Source organism: Larus michahellis, chromosome 1 (genome assembly GCF_964199755.1).
Source record: "Larus michahellis chromosome 1, bLarMic1.1, whole genome shotgun sequence".
Lineage (NCBI taxonomy): Eukaryota > Metazoa > Chordata > Aves > Charadriiformes > Laridae > Larus > Larus michahellis.
Window position 1 is genome coordinate 108877981 of NC_133896.1, and position 21989 is coordinate 108899969.

At 36.9% G+C, this 21989-nt stretch overlaps 1 protein-coding gene across 4 annotated transcripts in view; it reads right to left on the reverse strand.

Moving 5' to 3' along the window:
* CADM2 (cell adhesion molecule 2) overlaps positions 1 to 21989 on the reverse strand; it is a 668106-nt gene that overhangs the window by 467424 nt on the left and 178693 nt on the right. The gene's annotated exons all lie outside the window — the stretch shown is intronic.

A 21989-nucleotide genomic window follows, 5' to 3' on the forward strand; every position in this document is an offset into this window, starting at 1 on the left:
GCTCTTCATTTTAGACCATGTTTTATTAAAAAATAAAACACAAAATTTAGGGGGAAGAAAAGAAACTGAAAGGGCTGAGACTGTGACAGTGAATTAAGGGCAGCTAAAATAGAGGCTGCAGGATATGGTAAGAACAACCCAGTCTTTTTTCCTTTAACATTCTATAATAGGCTCTGGTGTAGTGATTTCACTTAAAGGATGCATTTCACATCAAAATGCTCATGTATTGATTAGTGGAAAATAGGTTAAAATAATGTCATCAAATTATTCATAGATTTGCACGGACAAGGCTTCTGACTTCACATGTATATGCATACAGACATACGCATGTTTTACAGCTACTCCTCTACAAATGCTGAGTCACCCCAACTTCTCCTGAAGTCAAAGAACGCCTAGGAATTTATTAAGTACTGCTAATGAATATAACATAACTTCTAATGGATATAACTAACATAAGTAACGCTGCAGTTAGTGGTATCGGAGTAATATCTCTAACGATTTACTATACTAAAAGATGTAGAAATAAATCTAGCAATCTCCTTCCTTTTCTGGTACTGGAAATCCGGTACTAAAACAGAAAACCAGGCAATTTATTTGGTACGTCGCTGACCATAAATGTATTTATTTAACAAGTGAATGCCCGTTGGTTAAGATGGTGAGATACCTCCACATGACGGAACAAGACTGTTGGAACTATCTCTGCCCCTCCAAATCACTCCTACCCAAAAGTTTGCCCTTTAACTGAATAAAAACATTTAGAATTATATAGAAAATGCAGCAGCACTGTTTTTAAACAAAAAGAAACTCTTCACTGTGGAGATTCAGTAGTACTGAATTTAATTCATGAAGATATGAAAAGAGTTTGCATCTAACTTTAAGCATGAGTAAATCTCTGTAGAGAAATGCAATTAATCCTGTTCATTCAGATATGCCTAAGTAGCTTGTTATCCAAGGACGGTGACCCTGTAGTGCATCTCTGTGCATGCACATGTGAACTTTCAGAAAAGAGACTTTTTGGGCAGATGGTTAAGACTAACCTTATCATTGACTTTTACACGACTCTCCCAATTAGGGATGAACAAATGATGGGGACAGGGGGTGGAGATAAGCTCATAAACCAAAGCTCAAGACCAAAGTGTGGATATTGTTTCTAAGTCAAGTAAAAATAGACTATTTCACTTAATTTTCAGGCACCGTTAAATAAAAACAAAGCGTATTTGGAAATGCCATCTGCAAACAGAGAATACTGGCATTCTTAACACCTGTATAGACTACAAGTTACTCACATTGGTTGAATTTATACCCTGAACATTTTCAAATATTTCAGCTTTCCAAAATACTGCCCTTAAATTTTTGGCAAAATAATTTGAAAGCAACAGGTCCATTCAATTAACATTTTTTTGAATGCTGTTTGGGGCATTTTTGGGATATCGTATATTTTGTAATATATATTTGTATATAGGAGTACAGTAGCATAAAAGCATATAGTATTTTTTACTAGTATGCTCTTAGTTATCTAGCCTTATTTCTCAATTTCTGATCCAGAAGCAAAACCACTATGCTTACAGGAGCTCTTTTCTCTGCAGATGTATTAATTTTCACCTAGGTCAAACAATTTCACATATTTGAACAGCAAACAATTTTTATTTCTCGATTTTTCCTCTGAAGTTTTGATTACAAGGACAAAAACATTCAAATTGCTCAGCCTCAAACTCATTTTGTGACACTAGTTTTTCAGAACTTTTTTAAAGATACTTGACATTTATGATATTAGCTAAGACCATTTGAGAGGATTTAAAGGAAAGTTGTAAAATCTCTTGAATAAAAAATAAAATTTGTGAAATTCTAAATGGTAAAAACCCCAGAACAGTCAATGCTGTAGGTCATTGCTGTAATCGGTGACCTTTCTGAGAGTCTTCAGAAGTATAGTATTTAATATATTGGCATATAATAATCGTTCCTTCTGCATTTACTACCTAAATAACTACGGAGAAAGCTGTCATGAGTTCAGACAGTCTTTGTCCAGAGGAAAAAAGTTGTTCTTTTTTGTTATGTACAGTTTTTGTTCCGGCTTTATATATGGTAGGGTAGACTTAAAATAATCTGTTTCTTTTCTTGTCTTACACTCTTCCTTATTTTTCTCTTTTATAAAAGCAAACACCCAAGAACCGAATCAAATAAATTTGTTGTTTCGAACCAAAAGTTTCTTGCTCCTGCCTTCAATTCCACTACGGCTGCATTACTCATTCACTCTATTCCTTTTTTACTCTGTGCATTACCCACATCCCTGAAGTTTAAGAAAACTCCTCATTTTCATGACCCCTCAAGACATACAGACCTGGGGAGCAAAGCCCGTGATAGCTGCTCAGGAGTGCGAATCGAGCATTTCTTGCCCAAAGCTATTACACAGAAATGACTGTCTGGGGTTGCATCATCAGCATTACTGCTGTAGCATGAAGGAGAAAAACAAAACAAATATTAATGGAGGAGATGGAAGGACAGCAATGAACACATAAAGACTCGTTAAATTGTTGTTGCAGATTTTCCATTGCCTCCCTGTATAAGGGAGTTATGCAAATGGACCAAAGTATTGGCATGCAGGTGTTTCATCTTGTATGTACTATCAAATTACCTGTGAGATATCAGGGGTTTGTCATACATGAGTGAGTCAGGTAATTAAACTGTTTGTTGCAATTAAATAGCATGAATGCTGTAGAATCTATTCCTTCTCTCCTTTTAACTTTACAATAGAAATTCTAAACTATTTTAAAGGTAAAGAATTTGACCACTTTGCCCAACAGGTTGCAAGATTGCAAAAATTTTCACATTTCAATTTTAGAAAACTCAAGTACAAGTCTCAACAAGTTGCAGTAAGATATATCTGGCATGCGTAGTCTAAAACACTTCTTCTAGGTTATAAGTCAATGATTTCTTAAAAACATATTTAACGGATTTATAGCTTTAATACATACATTAGACACAGAATAGTTTCATGGTGGTACAGCTTTCCCCTTTTATTTCAGATCTGATTAATACGTATTCCACAAAACCCACTAAAGAGAACGCACAGATCTTCTGGAAGAAAGTATTCAAAGAAGTCGTTTCAGTGAACACTTATGACCCCCCCCCGCCTTTTTTTTTTTCAGTAACTTTGACATTTTTGACACTATACTGTATTACAGGCTATTAGCTTAAAGCAGTGATTGGGTAGATTAGATTTTTAGCGAAATACAGAGTGAAAAATGTGTGAAAAATTGAAATTACAAGCCTGTATTAGCATGTTCTTTTCAAAGGGTAGCTACAATGAAGTATAATAATTTAGACTCCGCAGCTTACAGTAGGGTAAACTGAAAGCCATATCCCACGCACCTTGATAATGAAGACATACTCTAGAAAACAGCTCTACTTCAGCAAATATCTACAAAGCATAGATTTTTCCTTCCCCCCTCTTAAGATTTTTCACTTCTGCTTTTGTTTCTTATATTTCTTTTTCCTTCCCTGTCTGCTCACCTTGTCTGCTCCAGCAGCATCCCTGGGGTTCCCGAGCGGAGCTCAGCCTCCTTCCCTGCCCAGGTGGGACTCGGGCAGCTCAGCCAGAGGTGCCCAGGGAGTACGCTCCCTGCAATTCACCCACCCCGACTCCAGCCGCAGCCCCTCGTTTGCAGGGGCACTCGGGCACGTTCCTTCCCTGTGTGCCCTTGAAAATTTTCCCGTTCAAAATCTCAGCGTATTAAGTTAGCACATTGCCATACTGCTCAGAAGGGTTTTTCAAATGGCTCATTCTCTGCAGAAACTATAGGAACTAGATTTCATATTGTATTTCATATTTATCACACTAACTTGAAGAAAACGTACTAAAACATTCAGATATACTATAAAATATATACTACACGATAAATTAGAATAACACAAAGAAAACATTTTCTGACTGCAAAGAGAGAGCAGTTGCAGTAGAAATGTTTAAAAATATGTAACTGTTTAGGTATACATCAGTGTCTTTTTTGCATCATGCATGATTTTAATATGGGAAAATGAATCAGCAGTTGATGGATAGATAGCACTTTCAGAAAGTTGATAAGATGGCAATGATACAGCCACCGAACCATGTCTCTACCATCTCATAATAATTTTCATTATAAAAGCAGACTTGCTTTAGCTTCATGAGGGGCATAACTGTTACTCTTTCTGGCACAGTAAGAAGGAACTCTCATATTTTTCAAGCTCTAAGTTATAATTAGCATACTTTTAAGTCAGTATATTTATTCTTTTAAATTTGCAGTGTTACAAAGGGAATCTACTTACCACTGCAGAACAACAACGATCTCTGTTACTTCCAGAAAGTGGCTACAAAAACTCCATGTTACCCTCTGTTTTGAATTGCAAAGGACAATCAGTCAGCCAGGCAGCAGCCAACATTCTGGTCAGCGGAGTTGGAGTGAGGATGCTGCCACGTTGGGTCGGAGATGGCAGATGAAGTTATAAAGTAGATGGTAGCACATCTAAATTTCCAAGCAGGGCAATTTTAATTAATCTGTAACTTATTAAACTCTCCGTACTCCCAGTAGTATTCCCAGGGAGCCTTTGCTGGCTAGTATCTGGGGAGGTAAAAAAACGCCTCCCTTGGTGCACTGTGCCTACGGGCATGACACTGGATAGGACAGAGAAAAAAAGCCCATGGAGAAGCAATGAATACCGAACCCAAAATATGCAAATACCACTGGGATAAAAATTAAATAACAAATTTGAAAGAAACTTCAGAGTAAGGAGTTTGAACAGAAGTTGCATTGCACTGAAGGCGAGCAGACACATAGCACTGTAATTAGGCATTTAGCAAAAAACTCCCCTTCTACAATCAACGGTAGCAGCTGCTATTTGCTTTTAACTAAAGAGCCTACTTTCCTTGACACAATACTTAGTTCTAACCTTTGCCTGAGCTAGTTATAAGGTATTCATAAAATTGGCGTTGTCACGTTAAACAACATCGAAAAGGAATGGGAAAGATTTTGAACATTAAATAGTATTTTTCATATTTCTTTCAATTAATTTTAAATGCATTTAGTCAGTTGTAAACATTTTGCTCCACAGAGTGCTTTTCTTGGAGAAGAAAAATGCCCTTCAACGCATGGAAGAATCACCATTATGCCACATAACATACACACAATGTAATCTTTTCTGTTTCTAATCCATAAAAATGACCTTTATATCTCTACCATCACCGTGAGGCTGACCTTACATTATAAATTCATTTTCTTCTCCCTTTTCTCCCATATTTGGAAAATTTTTATTCTCCCGCTCTGCAATTTCATCTATAACTGCCCTGCTGACTCATTCTTGCTTTCCTCTATCATTTGACTGAAGCACGTACCATTTTCAGTATCTTTCCCTGGGATCAGATTACAGTATGTAGAGAATACTGCTGCTCCTTTCCTCACAACAACAGATTGAATCCTGAACTATTCTCACTCGGATTCTCTTCACTAGTCTCATACTCGTTACTTATTTCTCTTTTCGTATATTTCCACCGTTGTCAATACGCAAATGTCTCCCTCTGGATATACGCCATCTGCAACAGCCTTTTTGCATTGCTTTGCCTCATCAGCTCCAGCTTCTATTAAAATCTCCTTAAAACTGGAATTTTAAAATATATTTATATTTAACATGAACATTACCCTGTAATTAAAGCAATAAACTCCCTTTGCTTCCTGTCCAAAAATTAAGCGCTAATAATTTCAAAACCATGGCCAACTTCAAAATGTTATGCCTTATGGAGTTAGTAAAATCCACCAACAATAAAACCTAAAGACAGGACTTAATTTGTACATATTAAGCGTTACATGGTCTGTGTGCACATACATACACGTGTGTACTTTTATACATTTTTTTATTTTTTTATATATATATATATATATATATGAGTCAAAGAGAAAAGCATTCTCCCGTCTCTTAGAAACGGAAAAAAACCCCTAAACGAGCTTCATTCCTTTTAAATGTTTCATTTGTCTTAAACCTGTGAAGAATGTCGTACTAATAAATGCTGATAGCCTGTTTTTGCAGCAGGCAATCTCCTGGTTCCAAGTGAGTGACTGGAACAATGTTTTATCTCCAAACGGGAGACAGAAGACGTCACTTGGGCTGCGGGAGTCACTGTCGACATTAAGAACATCTTGACAAAGATTTACAGAACAGAGTCTAGTCCAAGTTAACACTGAAAAATGTGGAACAATCCAAGGGGTTACACAGAAAGGACAGGATATTAAATATTTCACATGTTACTAATGAACTGCAGCCTGTAAGAAACTGGGTTTACTGTGCTTCAATTTGAACAGAATTTATGCTTTGCAGAGTGAACTATTTAGATAACATAGAACAGGATCATTTTCCCCCTCATCTGCATACTTCTTAATCAGAATATTTTCTAATTGCAGTCCCAAGTTTCATCTGGTTTTCCTAAATACTAACTGTATTCCTATTTAGCCATGTGCAAAGCACTCTGCTCTCATACACATCTAAGTACACTGAAAGCAGCGTACAGATATTTGCCTTCTTTGCTGGAGCAGAAACAGAGATGATGTTTTTTCACAAATGTTTTTGTCATTGTTGTCTAGCATCGTCGTTAATATCTGATGGATATTGTATCTTTACACAGTGTTCCATCCTTTCAGTTGCTGTAGATTTCCAAGGAGGAAGAGGTTCAAAGAGTAATGACTATCAGGAAAATCATTAATAATTTTAGCCATGTTATACATTAACCAAAATTACATTTTAATACATGCAATATTTTCTTAATGACATGGAAGATGCCTAATGAGACTTGTCTGACTAAGGTTTTAATTAAAAAAAAACAAACCTAAAAAAAAAAACACACGAACAAAAAAATCCCAGCCAAAACACTGATGATGTACTCAAGTTATACCCAAATTCACTTTACAATATGGTACAACTGGGGAGGAGGGAGAGGGGAGGGAAGTAAAAGAAAAAAACAAAAAAAACAGTCAAAAGATGTAAATACCTACAGTTAATGGAGACCAGTTATAGCTATGACACCTTAAGAACCCTCTTTGATTATCTTTTAATATACCCAACAAAACAGGGAGAGGGAAAGGGCTAGGGTGGCTCACTGTGTAGGATAGTGTTGGAGTGCCAATTTACAACTTGATTATCAGTGTGAAAGATATAACTAAGATCAGGCCAGGCTCCCAAACCACAGGAAAAGCCCTTGAAAAGTTGTGAAGAAAACTTAACATTGTCTCACAAATCTCACTCATGGGTATGTACAACATCATTTCTCAGTTATCCTATGTGTGGTACTTTTTAGTTCCAGGTGTTTCTATGGCTTAACCAAATTACCCCATTTTATCTAGACAATATCAGAAGAGAAATTTGAGAAAAATTACAAAAGGAAACCAGCTGCCACAAATGCTTCAGTTTGGCATGCTGTTAGAGCCACTGTATATTTAATTTATGCAACCCAACTTCCCACAGTAAACAGCAGTTTAGATGGAAAAGATATGTAGGTTTATAGATTGGTCTAAACACAAAGCATATCTCATTCTCACTGTAAATCAGATATATTGATACTGTACCGCATTATTAGACACAAGAATATGCCTACAGAGATAGATCATTCTACAAGTTTTCTTTTTAAAAATCACCTGTTTAAATCAAAGGTGACATGTTGATGCAGCCTACAGGATTTCTGTCTTGTTGAGAAAAATCCGGACATTTTGTATCCCATGCAAATAATCCAGTATTATACAGTCCACAGACTTCGGCGTAATGCTCCTAAAACAGCTTTATGACAAAAACTATCTACTTAACAGAATAAATGGAATTTTGTATTTGTTCTTATTCATGTGTTCCTAATCAGGTATTCACAACAAAATCTGCGTCTAAGACGACATTACAGTTTAAGCTGGCATCGTAACAGCCCAGGTGCAAACAAACACCCTTAAGAAAATAACATTGAGAGTAGTTAGTTGTCAGTAACAATTCTAACATTACTGGGAGGATGTTAAAAATTAACAAGCCCCAGTAATTTGGGTGAATATCCTGTGAATCATGCCCACATCTACTATTCATATTGCTCCTGTCCATGCAAGCAGAGAAAGGAGAACAGGGAAGTTTGAGCTCAGCGTCATGGTACAGATCACACAGATGACTATGTCTTCACTACAGCAAAATCCAACATATGTATGCAATACGGCCCTTTCAAGCCAAAAGATGTACTAGAAGTTTCTGCCTTGGTTCCTTCCCAAAGCTCTAACCACTGATAAAGAAAAAAAGCCTCCAGTCTGGCCTAAGAGTCCTCCGTGTCCTGACTATATAATTATACATTTCTTTTTCCTGTACGTTGTGTTCAGATATGGTACGAAATAGCATATGGGAACAGTCACAGAAAAGATTACCTGGTAGTGTCTATTTTTTTAATTTAGTAACACATGCAAGCAATTGCAAACAAAAATAAATTGCTTTTAACCATGAGGGCCTGGATATATCTATTTACTTTCACTTGATTTTTTTATCCTCTGTTTTTCAAAGCTCTAATTTTTAATATTCGGTCTATTTATTCCACAACATGAATGCACACAAGTTCATTTTTTTACTTCCATTTATACCTACAATAATGAACACTAAACAAACAAACAAATCATCTCCAGAGCTAAGGCACGCAATGGGATCATATCTTCTCTTTTCTATGGGACTGATCTTGTTTACTGACATTCTTATTCCAAAGGGATCTAACTCCTATACGTCCAGCAAATTTTATCTAAATAGAAAAAAAAATCATTTGTGTCAGAGGATAGAAAGAGTAATTTTACAATTTTGTACCTTTAGTGATTTTTCTGACCAGTATGTCTTTAATATTTCCAAATAAAAACTTTCTTCTCTCTCCCGTCTCACTAAAGATGTGAAAACATTTCCATTGTGGAAACGTAGAATTTTTACACTTATGTGTGTGGTATGACAATTTGTATCTCCACAGTGCACTTTAAAAGTTATACACGCACCTTTTATCTGTGAATAGCAGTAGATGGACTAAAACAAACCTCTTCTGCAGAGATTTCAAGCAAGTCAATGCCTCCTTTGTACCCTGCCTGTGGCCCCTGCCTCAGTGGAACTGCCTTCACTAAAACTGCTTGCCTTGATCTACGTGGCAATTAATTGGAAATAGGTAACTACTACTCCTTGATTATTCTGCAGTCCTTGCTCTGGACTCCAGGAGATGGAGAGAAATGCAGTCAGGACCAAATGGCATTTCTCAGCCACGCAGGGGCAGCCCAGCCTCCCACCAACTGCTCCTGCCGTTGCCTTCAACCTGCCCCACTGTGTACCCACTGTTTCTAATCTTGCGCAGGTGGGACAACAGCCCATATTGCCGTGATTTGAGTCGCTCTAAGAACTTTTACTGGTCAATTGTGCCAACTTCACAAGAACTAGATTACCCTTAAAAGCCCCTGGAAAAGGAAAACGGAAAGTTACCTGCCTCTGCAAAGAGGACCACATCTGCCCAGCGTTAAGTATGAACTTTGATTCCATATTACTTTCTCAGCATAGTTGCTAGTGACTTAAATGAATTTAAAAGAAAGCTTTTCTTTCCCCACGCACCTTCCCCCACCCAAACAAAATTAAAAAGTGCAAGTGACCTTAGTGGAGAAAGGAACAAACGATGCAAGTCAATTTATCAGCCTAATCCACATCACTTAAAATCTGATGAATAATGCGTGGTAGTTTAACAGGGAACATCTCTTAAAATTACTTGCTCACAAGCTTCCCACCAGCCAATAACTATTTGTCTTAATTGACAGTGTACACTCCTCAAATACCTAAACCTTCCTGTTTTGATAAATTAATTCCGTTGATGAACCCTTTGTTAATGTCTTACAGTAAACCCAGATATTACACATTAGTGGGATATGAAGACAAACAGCACTATACACCAAAATAAAAATCCTAACTGTCCAAAGCACACAAAAGCAAGTTACTGTATATCTTTATTTAGAAGCTATGGATATTGTTAACATTAATTATCCCTTTCTTCAAGCTTTAATTCAGGGACAGTTTCTATTAAATTAGATTACTTTCCCTTGGGGTCTTTATGGCAAATATGCAGTTACAGTAACAAGAGAAATTCTAAATGGAGGTGATAGAGGCAATGAATATTTGTAATAAGGTCTGTATCAAAAAGAAAAATGCTCAGCCTGCCATCCAAAATACAAACAGAAAAAAATGCACAACTATCTGCTCTGAACAATACCAGTCTTTGGCCACTCAGAAGAGTCCAGGAATTGTCAAGAACTCCACAACTAAGTTTCAGTACCAAGAGAATACAACGATTTTCAAAGGGTCTCATTTAGAGAATACTTATTTTACCATCTCTGGAGCATCCCCCTAATGCCATCACCCTTTCAGGAATAACTCTCCTTTTTGGGAGAGAATTCCAGTAACAAACTGCTGAGCCACCATAAGAAAAGCTGTTCAGAAATAAAAATTTAGAAAAAAGAGGTAAGCCCTAGCTACAGACAAAATTTTATAAAATACTGAATTATAGACCAGTCTATTTCAAGATCTCCATGTGTTTAAATACAAATATTTTTAAAGCTAACAGAAGTTACCCACGGATTAATGACTGGCAAAATCTTCTTACAGTATGTCCAAGTCTCAAGCAGTAAAATTAGTACTAATAAATTTGCTGAAAATATTTATAGCATGTGAATTTTACAGCATGATAATATACCTGTGGGTTTTTTTGTTTGAATTGCTTGTCTTTAATAACAAGCTATTAAAACCCAACCTTTGGTACATTTTTTGTGGGGATCTTTAAAGTACTGTCTTTACTGTAAGATTTTCAGTAGCTCTATGAAAAGTCCATAAGAAACACCCCCCTCTGACCAATGCCTTACGATGAAAGATTTAATGCATTTATGTTCTCTCATCTGTGAATTCTATTTAATGTTTAAAATCAGAAAATGGGCTGCTTTCTTGACCTTAATTGTTACACATTTTTAACTATTAAATCTTTCTGATATTTTCATTACCGCCTGTCTAATTTTATCCCACCTAGCTCGCTTTGCAATGTAGTATTGTCTATAGTCTTTGTGCCTTGGGGAAGGATTTTTCATTTCATATTGTTCATTCAGACTTTAATGAGATTCTTAAAAGAGCAATCCCTTGGATTGTAATAGAATCCCACTGTAGATAAGTGACTGGTAGAAAGCGTTTTGACACAACTACTTTTGCAGAAAGAGAAATTTATGTTCACAAAAGTAGACTACATCATAAAAGGTAGAAGAAAGAGAAAAGAATGAATCAGCAACAGGCAGTCACAAAAAAAATCTGAAAAAAGCCCAACAAAAATACTAGTAGGATAGGAGTCATATTTTAAAATAAAACTGGTTTTTCCTCCCTCCTTTTCAAAGTGCTCTTTTCAAAAACATGGACAATGACAGCTAGAAGTTCCAGGGCCCACAAGAAAAATACAGGCAAATGGCTTGAAAATCTGCTAATGAGAATTGTGCTGGAGCCTATGATAAAAAAATTTAATAAAGAAAAAAAAAGGAAAAAAGACCTCAAATCTTGACTTTCTTTTTTTGCCATCTTCTCCAAAATAGGTTATTTCTGTACTAAGTATCCTGTGGCTATGTCCAGAAACAGAAAACACTTTGTACAGAGTAAATCTGCACATCAGCAAGTTAAATAATGGCTTGGTTTCCCTCAATATACTTCTTAGGCACTACTTTTGCAAATATAAGTATCTTTTGAGGAAACAGAAATACAGTGTGTGCTGGAATAGTTAGGAGAGTGTTTATATTAATTTACAAAATATATCTAATTCCATTTATTTTTATGCTTCTTTAGTAAAAATTTTTTTAAAAAATTCTCCAAACCTAAAAGAGCAGGCCACCAGTGGATTCAGCAAGACTTGGCAAGACAATGGAAACCACCAATATAAATGTTAACTGCTGTGATCAACTCCACATTCAATATCTCATGGAATCCTCAAAAGCATAGAAAGCATAGAAAAAGATGAAGAAATTACTGTTAAAGCTAATGTTCCCTCCTATGGCAAGAGGAAAATTGTATCCGGAAGAGTAGTAGGAGAGACAGTTGTTTGTACTTATTAACTAATAAGTTCCAGCTGATTTTCATGGTGCTTTAAAAAGAAAGACATTTTTAAAAAGATAATTATAAGCATTGTTATTCTTCTCCAACGTATCTTATTTTTAATAATTATTACTCTATGGCTATAATAATATATATTATTATATTATTATGCCTTATGACAGGAAGAGTTCAAATCATTAAAGGAACAGAAGACATCCAGTTTCTGCATCTCTTCATTATTGAAGAAAATAATGTAACATTCTTATTTGCTTTTGTCTCTATTGAGACCCTCCTTTTGTCTGATTTTAGAACTTGACAGTTGACCAATTTACCAAAATGACAAGATAGGTTATTAATTTAACCAAAATATGCTAAATTTCTAAATCATAGATTTACTGAAGTAATTAAATTACTAAAATGTATCAGCAAGATATATACTTTACTTCTTACCCAGTAGAGATTTAGCAAATTCCACGTGAATACACTTACTTTATTGATTTTCAAATCGTGTGGAGCAGACAGCTCAGCTGACAGCTCAGGACAATATCTAGCTCAGATAGGAATTTTTGGCAGCCTCCAAAATGCCTCAGACATGACTAAGCAACACGCAGCACACACAACTAGAGACAGGCCTGGAAAAATTATGAACTAATTGGTTAACTAGCCCACTAATCAGTGCTTGCTCGCTCTAAGCTCAACCTTCACTGCCCTTTCAGACAACCAGCAAGCTGCAAAGAGGGAGAAAGGGGAAGGCGCGAAAGGGCTGGAGATCATTTAGTTGCACAGCCGTTCTTTAAAAACACAATTCAGCTCCAAAAAATCCGTGTATAGTTTATCTGGGTTGTAGATTAAGTGCACCACAGATGCCGAGATATTAGACCTGGCAGTTTGCAGAGGCATCTTTGGTCCAGCAGGATGCTTTAGCAGAGCCATGTACAGATTTCTGAGCCAGGTCAGCAGTGCAGCTGCTTATGGCAACGTTTCAGCTGACTCCGGGGAGCTCCGGGTTCCTATTAGCCTCCGCTTAATCCTAGGCAAAACCTGGCCCTGTAAGGCGATGCACCTGAGCTAATAAGCCCCTTCTGGATCCAAAACACTGAGGAACAGGGGGCAGAGCCAGCAGGAGACAGCCTGGGTCCTGCTGACGTGGAACGGAGCCAGCACTAATAAGCTGGGTCCATATGACGGCTTTCTTCCTGGGCTGTGCCGCACATCCCAATGGTATGGGCATTTTCAAGGTTTTTGCCATTATCTGCTGTTTTCTTGCTGACTGCCTGGAGTGCCACCACATTAGCTTGGCCCTAAAACAGCAATCGGGGGGGGGGGGGGGGGGGGAATGGAAAGGTCCCTGCACGTAAAATTCAGCTCTTCCTTGCATGAAGAAATAAGGGCTTGGATGTAAAAAGCATTTTTTTTCCCCTATGATTGCATCTTTTAGAATTTTAAAAAATGTTTCTGCCTGTAGCATGTGTTTAACACCATTTTAAAAATAAAATGTGTAATGTTTGAAAATTATGAATGACATTTTCATTATATGTTGTGCTTAAAGTAATCCCCATGATAAATGAATTTATATGAAATATGCTCTGGTGAATTAAAACTTGTGCTGCAGGTACAGATCTGTGCAGAAAGATAGATTTTGTAGAAAATGTATCACAATCTTCTTATTTCTCAATTATAAAATACTGTTTTATATAACTGCCGTAACTTCTGGTTTGTTTTTCCTTTAGGGGGAAAAAAAAGTGTTTTTCCTTCATTGGAGTACAAATCTTGAGGTAATTACATAAGATATGCCAACTCATCTTTTAATTCTTATGAGCTTCTATCTGAGCTATACACTTTTGTTTTGCGGTGAAGTTTGTTTTAATTAATGCCTGGAAATCCAATTATTTTCAGAATATGTTTTAGAACTGATGCATTACTTTTGTAAGTAATATGCAACTGAGTCCAAATTTACACTTTTTCCCAATATGGAATTAATGTACTGCATGCTTCACTGCTCAACACTCAAACTTTCCATCACGGGGTGGTGCTTTGGTAACGAACAGTAGTTATATTTGACAGTGGAGTAATACAATCTAAAGACCAGCTAATCCCCTGCTGGGAAGAGGAGCATACACAATATCCATACTGATGGAAGACCTATTGAAAGGTATGAACATGAATCTTCTAAAAATACAACAAAACTGAACTTTTAAGGGTTAAAAAGAAGTTTCATTTCCTTTCTCAAGTGTTGCATGAAAATTAATACCATACGCAAAGACAACAAATTAATAATATCAACCTATACACTGCTGAAGAAAATACAACCATTTATGTGCAGACAAGGCAATATTTCACTATCAAGGGTAAACACCACAGTTCCACAGAAGACAAGGCAAGCAGATGAGGAATGACAGACTAAACATTGCAGCCTCCAGCCCTGTGTTAGCCTTCCCTTTCCCCTGCAATCATTATTCGGGAGATTTCAAGAGTTGTCATAAATATACCAGGTATATAGCTTTCTTCTGGTCTGTATTACGTGACTTTCATGGTTCTTTCTGATAATAAAATTCTTAAAATATACAGACTGTTATACAGTTGCTAGTCTTAATCGTTCAATCTGCTAATTGCCAAAGAAACAGAAAATGGGTAATACACTTGTAAGCACTCTCTTGTTTGTCCTGAGAAGAAAAAACGTCTGACTTTTCTGATTGTCGGATTATATATATTGACATCTCTTCAGTCAACATTAGTACTTCATTTTTTATACAACTTATACTGCATATTTACAGCACTGTCTGACATGTTGTCTGCAAAGCATAATTATGTTTCTTACTCCGAAGTTGTCTTACCAATACAATTATAACCACCTTTGTTCAGTCTTCATCAGGCAATTTCCATCCACAGGGCAAAGTTCACTCCAAAAGTCAAGAAACACTCCTAGGTATTTATATACAAACTCTCCCTTCTGACATAAGGTCTTTTTGAGTGAACTAAAATCTCAGAACATCTTAGAGTCAGAGGAGACATCTGCAGCTTCCATGGACGACATCACAGAATACATAGCACAATTGGTAAAAAAGGGATGTTACGTCGCCTCGCTTGATAAACTCTGTACGTTGAGTTTCTTTAGTCCGCACAGTTTGGTTAACTTCCAGTCCTGAAATACCCTGTAACTCTTTTCTGCCACCTTTCCAACTTCTTAACTTTTTCTTTTTTTTTTTTTTTAAAAAGCAGATACCAAAATTAGGTATATTATGGTAGTGTATATTTTTTAACAAAGTTAACTACAAAATCAGTATCAACTTTCTAATTTCCATCTACTATCCTTCAGCTTGTATGTCAAATAATTACAGCCATGTCAGAGGATCACATTGGGTTATGCAGCAGAAAGCTAACAATCTGCCTCATCAGATGAAACTCTTGATTGAACTCAGGTGTGAGTAGCCCAAAAAGGAAGGGACAGACTACTCAGATACCTGAGGTGTTTCTCTCCTTTACTGTCACCTATGCCCTTTACTGACCCACAAGAGAAAAATGTGAAATCTGGCCTCTTGTTCTTAGCAATTATTATATTAAAATGCCAAGCTCAGAACTTTAGATCTCTGCTCAGGTCTTGCATGTCACTTCTCCTACCCCATCTCTTTCCGTTGTTCTACATTAGACTCGCACTAAAACAGCAATCATGCCGACATCACCTCTCCTAACTCAGCTGAAGCCAAATTGCAAAGCCACATATGGGACCCCAGGGTTTGCCTAGAGCTATGGAGCACCTGCCTACCTCATGTTCCTGCAGGACAGCCGTAACTTGTGCCCACATGAGAAACCTTTTCCCCAACCTTGAGCACTTGCAGACCACTGCAGCTTGTTAGGGATTGCTTCCCAGTGCTTGGGTCTCAGTTTTTCATCCTCAGAGGTACGTATATAGATTTCTTTGTTCAGATTCACTTCCTCCTCAGAGGCTGACTGAATTTCACATTATCCTGGGGTTCAGTTGCTTTTAAATATCCATTTCTGCCACAAATAAATGAACAATAAAAGATCTTGAATTGTAGTTCACCAAAAACTACCTATGTGACGGTCCATTCTTTTCCTCTCAGTCAGCCTTTGTTTTTGACGTGGTAACCGTCTCCGACTATGCCAGAATCCCAATAAACTACAGGAAACAGCGTATCAGTATGAAAGCCAGCCATTAAGAAGTAAAAAAATACACTTAGCCTTGAAGAAAAGAAAGAGATGACAAAAATTACCTTCGCATTCTGATTTGCTTGAAGTATATAAATATACAAAACATGGAAAGACTTTACATGACATATAAAACAACATTATTGTATAATTAAGAGAAAAAAACAACTGACTGAGATTGCCTTTCAATTATGGCATATTATATGTGGGAGACTACTGACAGTGTAAATCCCTGCAGGGAGGGATTTGTAAGAAATTCCCATTACAGCCCATTGTGTACTGCTGTTCACGCAGAGCGGGATTTCATAGACTTGACATAGAACTACACTTACCTTTGGCTGTCACTGGGGTAAATGCTAATTCAACATAAGTGATAGTTTATTTGTTTGTTTAGTTTTTCAGAAAGGTACAGGCATATTACTCACACTGTGAAATATAGGAATTATGCTTCACTATTACACACAACTGAAGGTCATGGCTATTTTAAGTAAAAACAAATAGAAAACACAAGCACAGAGGAAAGAATGTGCAACTGACTGATGCATTTTGTTAACAGCATTTTCTCTTTTGCAATCCTTATCATAACCATTGATTATAATTTGTTCAAACGACATCAGGGTTGAAGAACAGCTGGCAAACATTCCCACCAGCTCAGCGCACATACACGAAACCATGCTTTTCTCTTGAATCAGATAAAGGAATTCTGGATAAATGGAGCTCAACCATTGCCTGCTGAATTCAAAATGCTAAGGTCTGAACGATAAGGTTTGCTATCTATGGACCATACTAACAAAGCATATAGGTACGCACCATATTTAGAAGTAGGTCTTACTGATGTTTGCAGAGAGACGAATCGCAACAAAGCTACAACTGACTGTTGCATGGAAACCAACATTTTCCCCCAGAGATTTTAATTTCATTCATTCATTTCATTCATGTTATTCGTAGCCTTGCACTGAAGGGCAAAATGCTAATGTCAGGGGGAATGAGAGTCTAAAACTGAAACAAAAAAGTAGGATTGGCTGCTGAAGCTTTGAGACTGTTGAATTTCTTTTTTTTCTATTGATTTCTTTTGCCTCGCCTTCTGATGTTTTTAGAGCATACACTTCCTATAACATGGAAAAATCTTAAGTCTTCCTAATCTGTCTTTATCTGGACCACTTAATTTTCACCATCCAATCAAGCCAGTGATATACTAACAATGAAAGACCATTTCTCTAGCAAACCTACTTTTCTTCAGTCCTGGTGAATATAACATACTGCACCATAATATGAAGTCTGGAATGTGATACTTTCTCATTCTTTTTGGACATTAAATGGAATTTTTAGTTTATGTAACAGCATTACATACTCTAGCTTCCCTCTAGCTCTTCTAGCTTTTTGAAGTCTTCAGGCAAAACTAGCCTGACAAACTTCAGTAAAATCACTGTAAAGTTGTCTTCTTCCTCAAACTCTTCTTCCATTATAGAAATGTTACCAAAAAAACTGACATGCCCTTCAACCTAAAAAAACCAAAGCAACCTCCTCCTGCAAGTGTAAAGGAATGAATTATAATGAATCAAAAATCCTGCATCTGAACATTTCCCCCTAAACAAAAGAACTACAAGAGAATTCACTATAGATGCTGCTATGAGTATCAATTTAACATGAAAGGCACCCAGACACAGCAATGATAGATGGGCAACAGAAGAGTACCTTTAAATGTATCTCAGAGTTACAATATCCTATTGTGTTTCAGAAAATAAACAAAAATACCTACTATGCCATTTTTACCTATAAATATATGTATATATAATTAGTACTTACTAACTTCACAAATCTATAATCCAGATAATGAGAGCACTTTGGACACTACAGGTAGAAAATACCAGGTCATCATTTCATACTGCCTTTGGGAATTTCATGAAGTATAAAGTTTCTGATCATCTAAATTGCCTGTATGTTGAAAAATGCTCTGGGTCACCATGATTACCACAACTGGTAAGCCAGGGAAAGGCTACAAAGCAGCCAGCTTTCACAATGCCTTTCAGAGACCAAGCGCCACGACTGAAAGACAGTGAAGGGAAAATATGAGGAGAGGGAGGTAGGGTTTGTAATTGGGAGCTGTAAGACAGTATCTTCATCCTGGGATGTGTCTTTATGAAGGGAGTCCCATAAAGGCTACAGTCACGTATCACAGATTGCCACATGGACAACATATCAAAGACCAGCTTTTCTGAACAGCGGAGAAGGGTGATGAGGAAGTGGAAGAAATGACAGCTAACACCCTAAGTGCAGCAAAACGATACTTCCATAGCAGTTACCTGGTCGAAGCACAGAAGAAAGAATATTTTGTTCACTTAAGGAAGAATTTATGAAGCAACCCTGAGAAATCTGAGATGACCTTGCCAATACAATCAACCTTCTGCCCACTGTTAAACAACAGAAGGAGAATTCTGGTATCTGCTCGGAGGAAATGGGATGGAGAAGAAAAATAATGAGACATCCTTTACAGGAATGGAGTTTTCAGCGTTGCTATGGGGATTTCAAAATCTCAAGGTGAGGTAGAGACACAAATCTTGGTAGCTAAGAAACTACACCATTCTTTTCTGCAGGGAGCCATACACATTAATGCAGCACCCAAGGTTGTCACTGGATGAGGGTCCTCCACAATACTCATCCTCTTGCAACAGGAAAGGTCCCTTATCCCTCTTTAATGTGTTGTGAAGTGCACAGCAACACACTGTGGGTTTGACAGCATCCTCCACAGTGGCATCAAGCCCATCTCATAGACGATACTAAGAGATCTTCAATGCTTGCAGATACTCTACATAGATGACCATGAACATCACCCCACCTGGCGACAGTCGACGAAAATGCTGTGCCAGCTGGGCACAGTGTTCCTTTGGATTCTGGCAACAACATCTAAGAGGCTAAGGACAAGAGCAAGTCAGCGGCAGAACAAACGGTGCATGGCCTCCTGACAGAAGCAGCCCGCAGAAACCCTAACAGCTTGCAATAAAGACATGAATAAAAAAAATAAATAAAAGCTTCAGAACCAGCTCAGAGGACAGTGCAGACCTATCCACTGATTTCTGTTCTGAGAGATGTTATTAATATGATAATTCACAGTACACAAAAGGATTTTTGATACATCAAACAAGGACGAGTGCATAACACCGAAATCACAAGTTAAATTCACTATCACCTGGTCATGTATTTTCCTTTTGCCAGTCAAAGGCTACTTGAATATGGCCCAAGTACAAAAAGCCAACAAGATATCTTAATATTTTGAGTTTGCATGAGTTCAATGCCTGGAAAACAGGCTACTCTGGTAATTTGACTGCTGACATTCAGGTGACAGAGGTCAGTGTAGTGTAAGAATCTCTGCAGACAGTAAGGACAGAGCTGGCACACAAAATAGGTTTAGCAAAACAGAGAAATTGACCCATCAAGGGAACAGAGACTGTTCCCCAAGTCAACATGCTAATAGAGTAGTTGAGAAAGCCCAGAGTAAGTTTATGCTCTCTCCATGCAGGGAATTAGCACACTGACCTTCTATCTGGCATCATCAGTGCAAAGGTAGAGTGTCACCAAGGTCAACGATCACACATATGCAGAGCAGCTGCACTATCATTCTTAATATTTGTTTCCCAGCATAGGAAAAATTAAACTATACAGTAATATGAGAGCTGTAGGAGGTTAAAAATAACAAAAATATGTGTTGTTTTTAAAGCCAAAACCAATCGAATAATTACTGCATTTTGAGTGCACAATAATAAACTGGTGATTTAAGTTATTCCATATATATATTTTAAAGAAGTTTGATATTAAAAATAATGAATAATTAACATAAATGCAGCAGCAATTACTTTGCTGCCTCTCACATTTACCATAATAATTTATGATGAGACCCAACAGTGAAAAGTAATAAATATAATCTCATTTCATTTTGCTGATCAACGGCAATCAGGTAATGTGCTATTATATGAGATACAATCAATATAACAGGAAATTTATATAGAGATGTTTACTGCTACTTACTGGGTACTTCTATTGATATTTTAAATGCATAATTAGAATAATGACTCATTTGCTTTTCATCGTAAAAGCAGAAAGCTTCAGTCCTTGGCTTTAGACTTCCAGATGTAAAAGCTGTAACCGTCTGACAGAACTTCTAGGAAGAACAATTTCCCCACCCACTTTACAGGGACTTGAACTTGCTCCAAAATGCTACCCTTTAAAAAGTGTTCAAATTAAAAAGCATAAGAAGAGATTCCAACAGTGTTAAGCAAAGGAATAAAATGCCGAGCACTAAATTAAAACATATTCTTATACTGTCCACGCTGGACGGATTTGAATAATATGTATTTTTACATTACTCTTCATACCATGGACCTTACTCAGGAAGATATTTATGCATATTTCTAATCGCATTAAAGGCTTACTCACTGATGCGCTCATTGTATTTCACGATGCGCTTTGTTTCTCCTGCCATGATTCCTTTAGAGTTGTACTTTATAGATAAAATATAAAAATTACAGCATAAGTAGTCTAATAGGATACTCTATCTGTGACACTGACAGTATAAGGTGTTTCAGAAAACCTGAGACAGCCTCAGGGGGAAATTTCCTCCTAACTCCAGGCAGTTAGCAGATGTCATTCTTTCTCTTCAAAACAAATCAAAGCCAAATTATCTAATTTTTGAAACCTATCTAATGTGTTCTTGGCTGTTTCATATTCCCTTCAAGACCATCCCTTTTGAATATTTCTATAAACCTGATCAATTTCAAATTCCATTAGTTAGAACTACTGGTTTTAAAATGAAAAAAAAAAAAAAAAAAAAAAAAAAAAAACCAACAACAACCAACAACCAACCAAAGCCCAAACCAAAAACCCCAAAAGAATCCATAAGATCAGGGTTTAAAGACAGCAGAAGACGAAAGAAATAATCCACATTTGTGTGTTCCTTCTGCGAGGAAGAGGTCTTGGCCTCTCAATGGAGCATAAATAGTTATTATATATAAAAGGGGAAAAACACTGTAGAAATTGTGTAATTTATTGGATGGGCAGTACATTAAGTAGCAATTAGCAGATAACAACTACCTTAGAACTACTGAAAATAAAAATCACATAAACTGAAATATACTTTTCAGACAACATCTTTAAAAATCTCTATTATTTACAGAAATTCATCATCTTCTGCACTCTTTCACTCCTTAAATATAGGTGACTGAAATTCAAGCTTTTTTGTACCAGTGGAACACGTAAACATCAAAATGTTTTGAGGACTATCACAAATTCTTTTTTAACCTTGGTACTAAACGCTCCAAATTTTACTGTTGAGTATCATTCACTGGATGTACTGAGAAGCTCTCACCAAAAAAGCCCATGGCCCACAAACCGTGGATGCGTACTCCTTGTCTAATTTACTACCACATATGTTTATATTGTCTTTTATACTGGCTCTGAATTTGTCTTCCCATACCTGTTCCAGTCTCACTAGATTTTTGGGAGGTATTTAGGAATGCTCTGACCTATAGAACTACCAGTACTACATGAAAAGGAGGTGTGAGTTAAGGGACCTCAGGAAGAATTATCAATCACACAAAAATTAGATGAGCCCTGGTGACAGGAAACACATAAAACAGGGCACATAAAACATCTGCCCGTAGAAGTTGCGATCTCTCCTAAGCCTTGCCTGCAAGCCCGCTGAAAGAATTTCAGCAAAGACAAGCAAG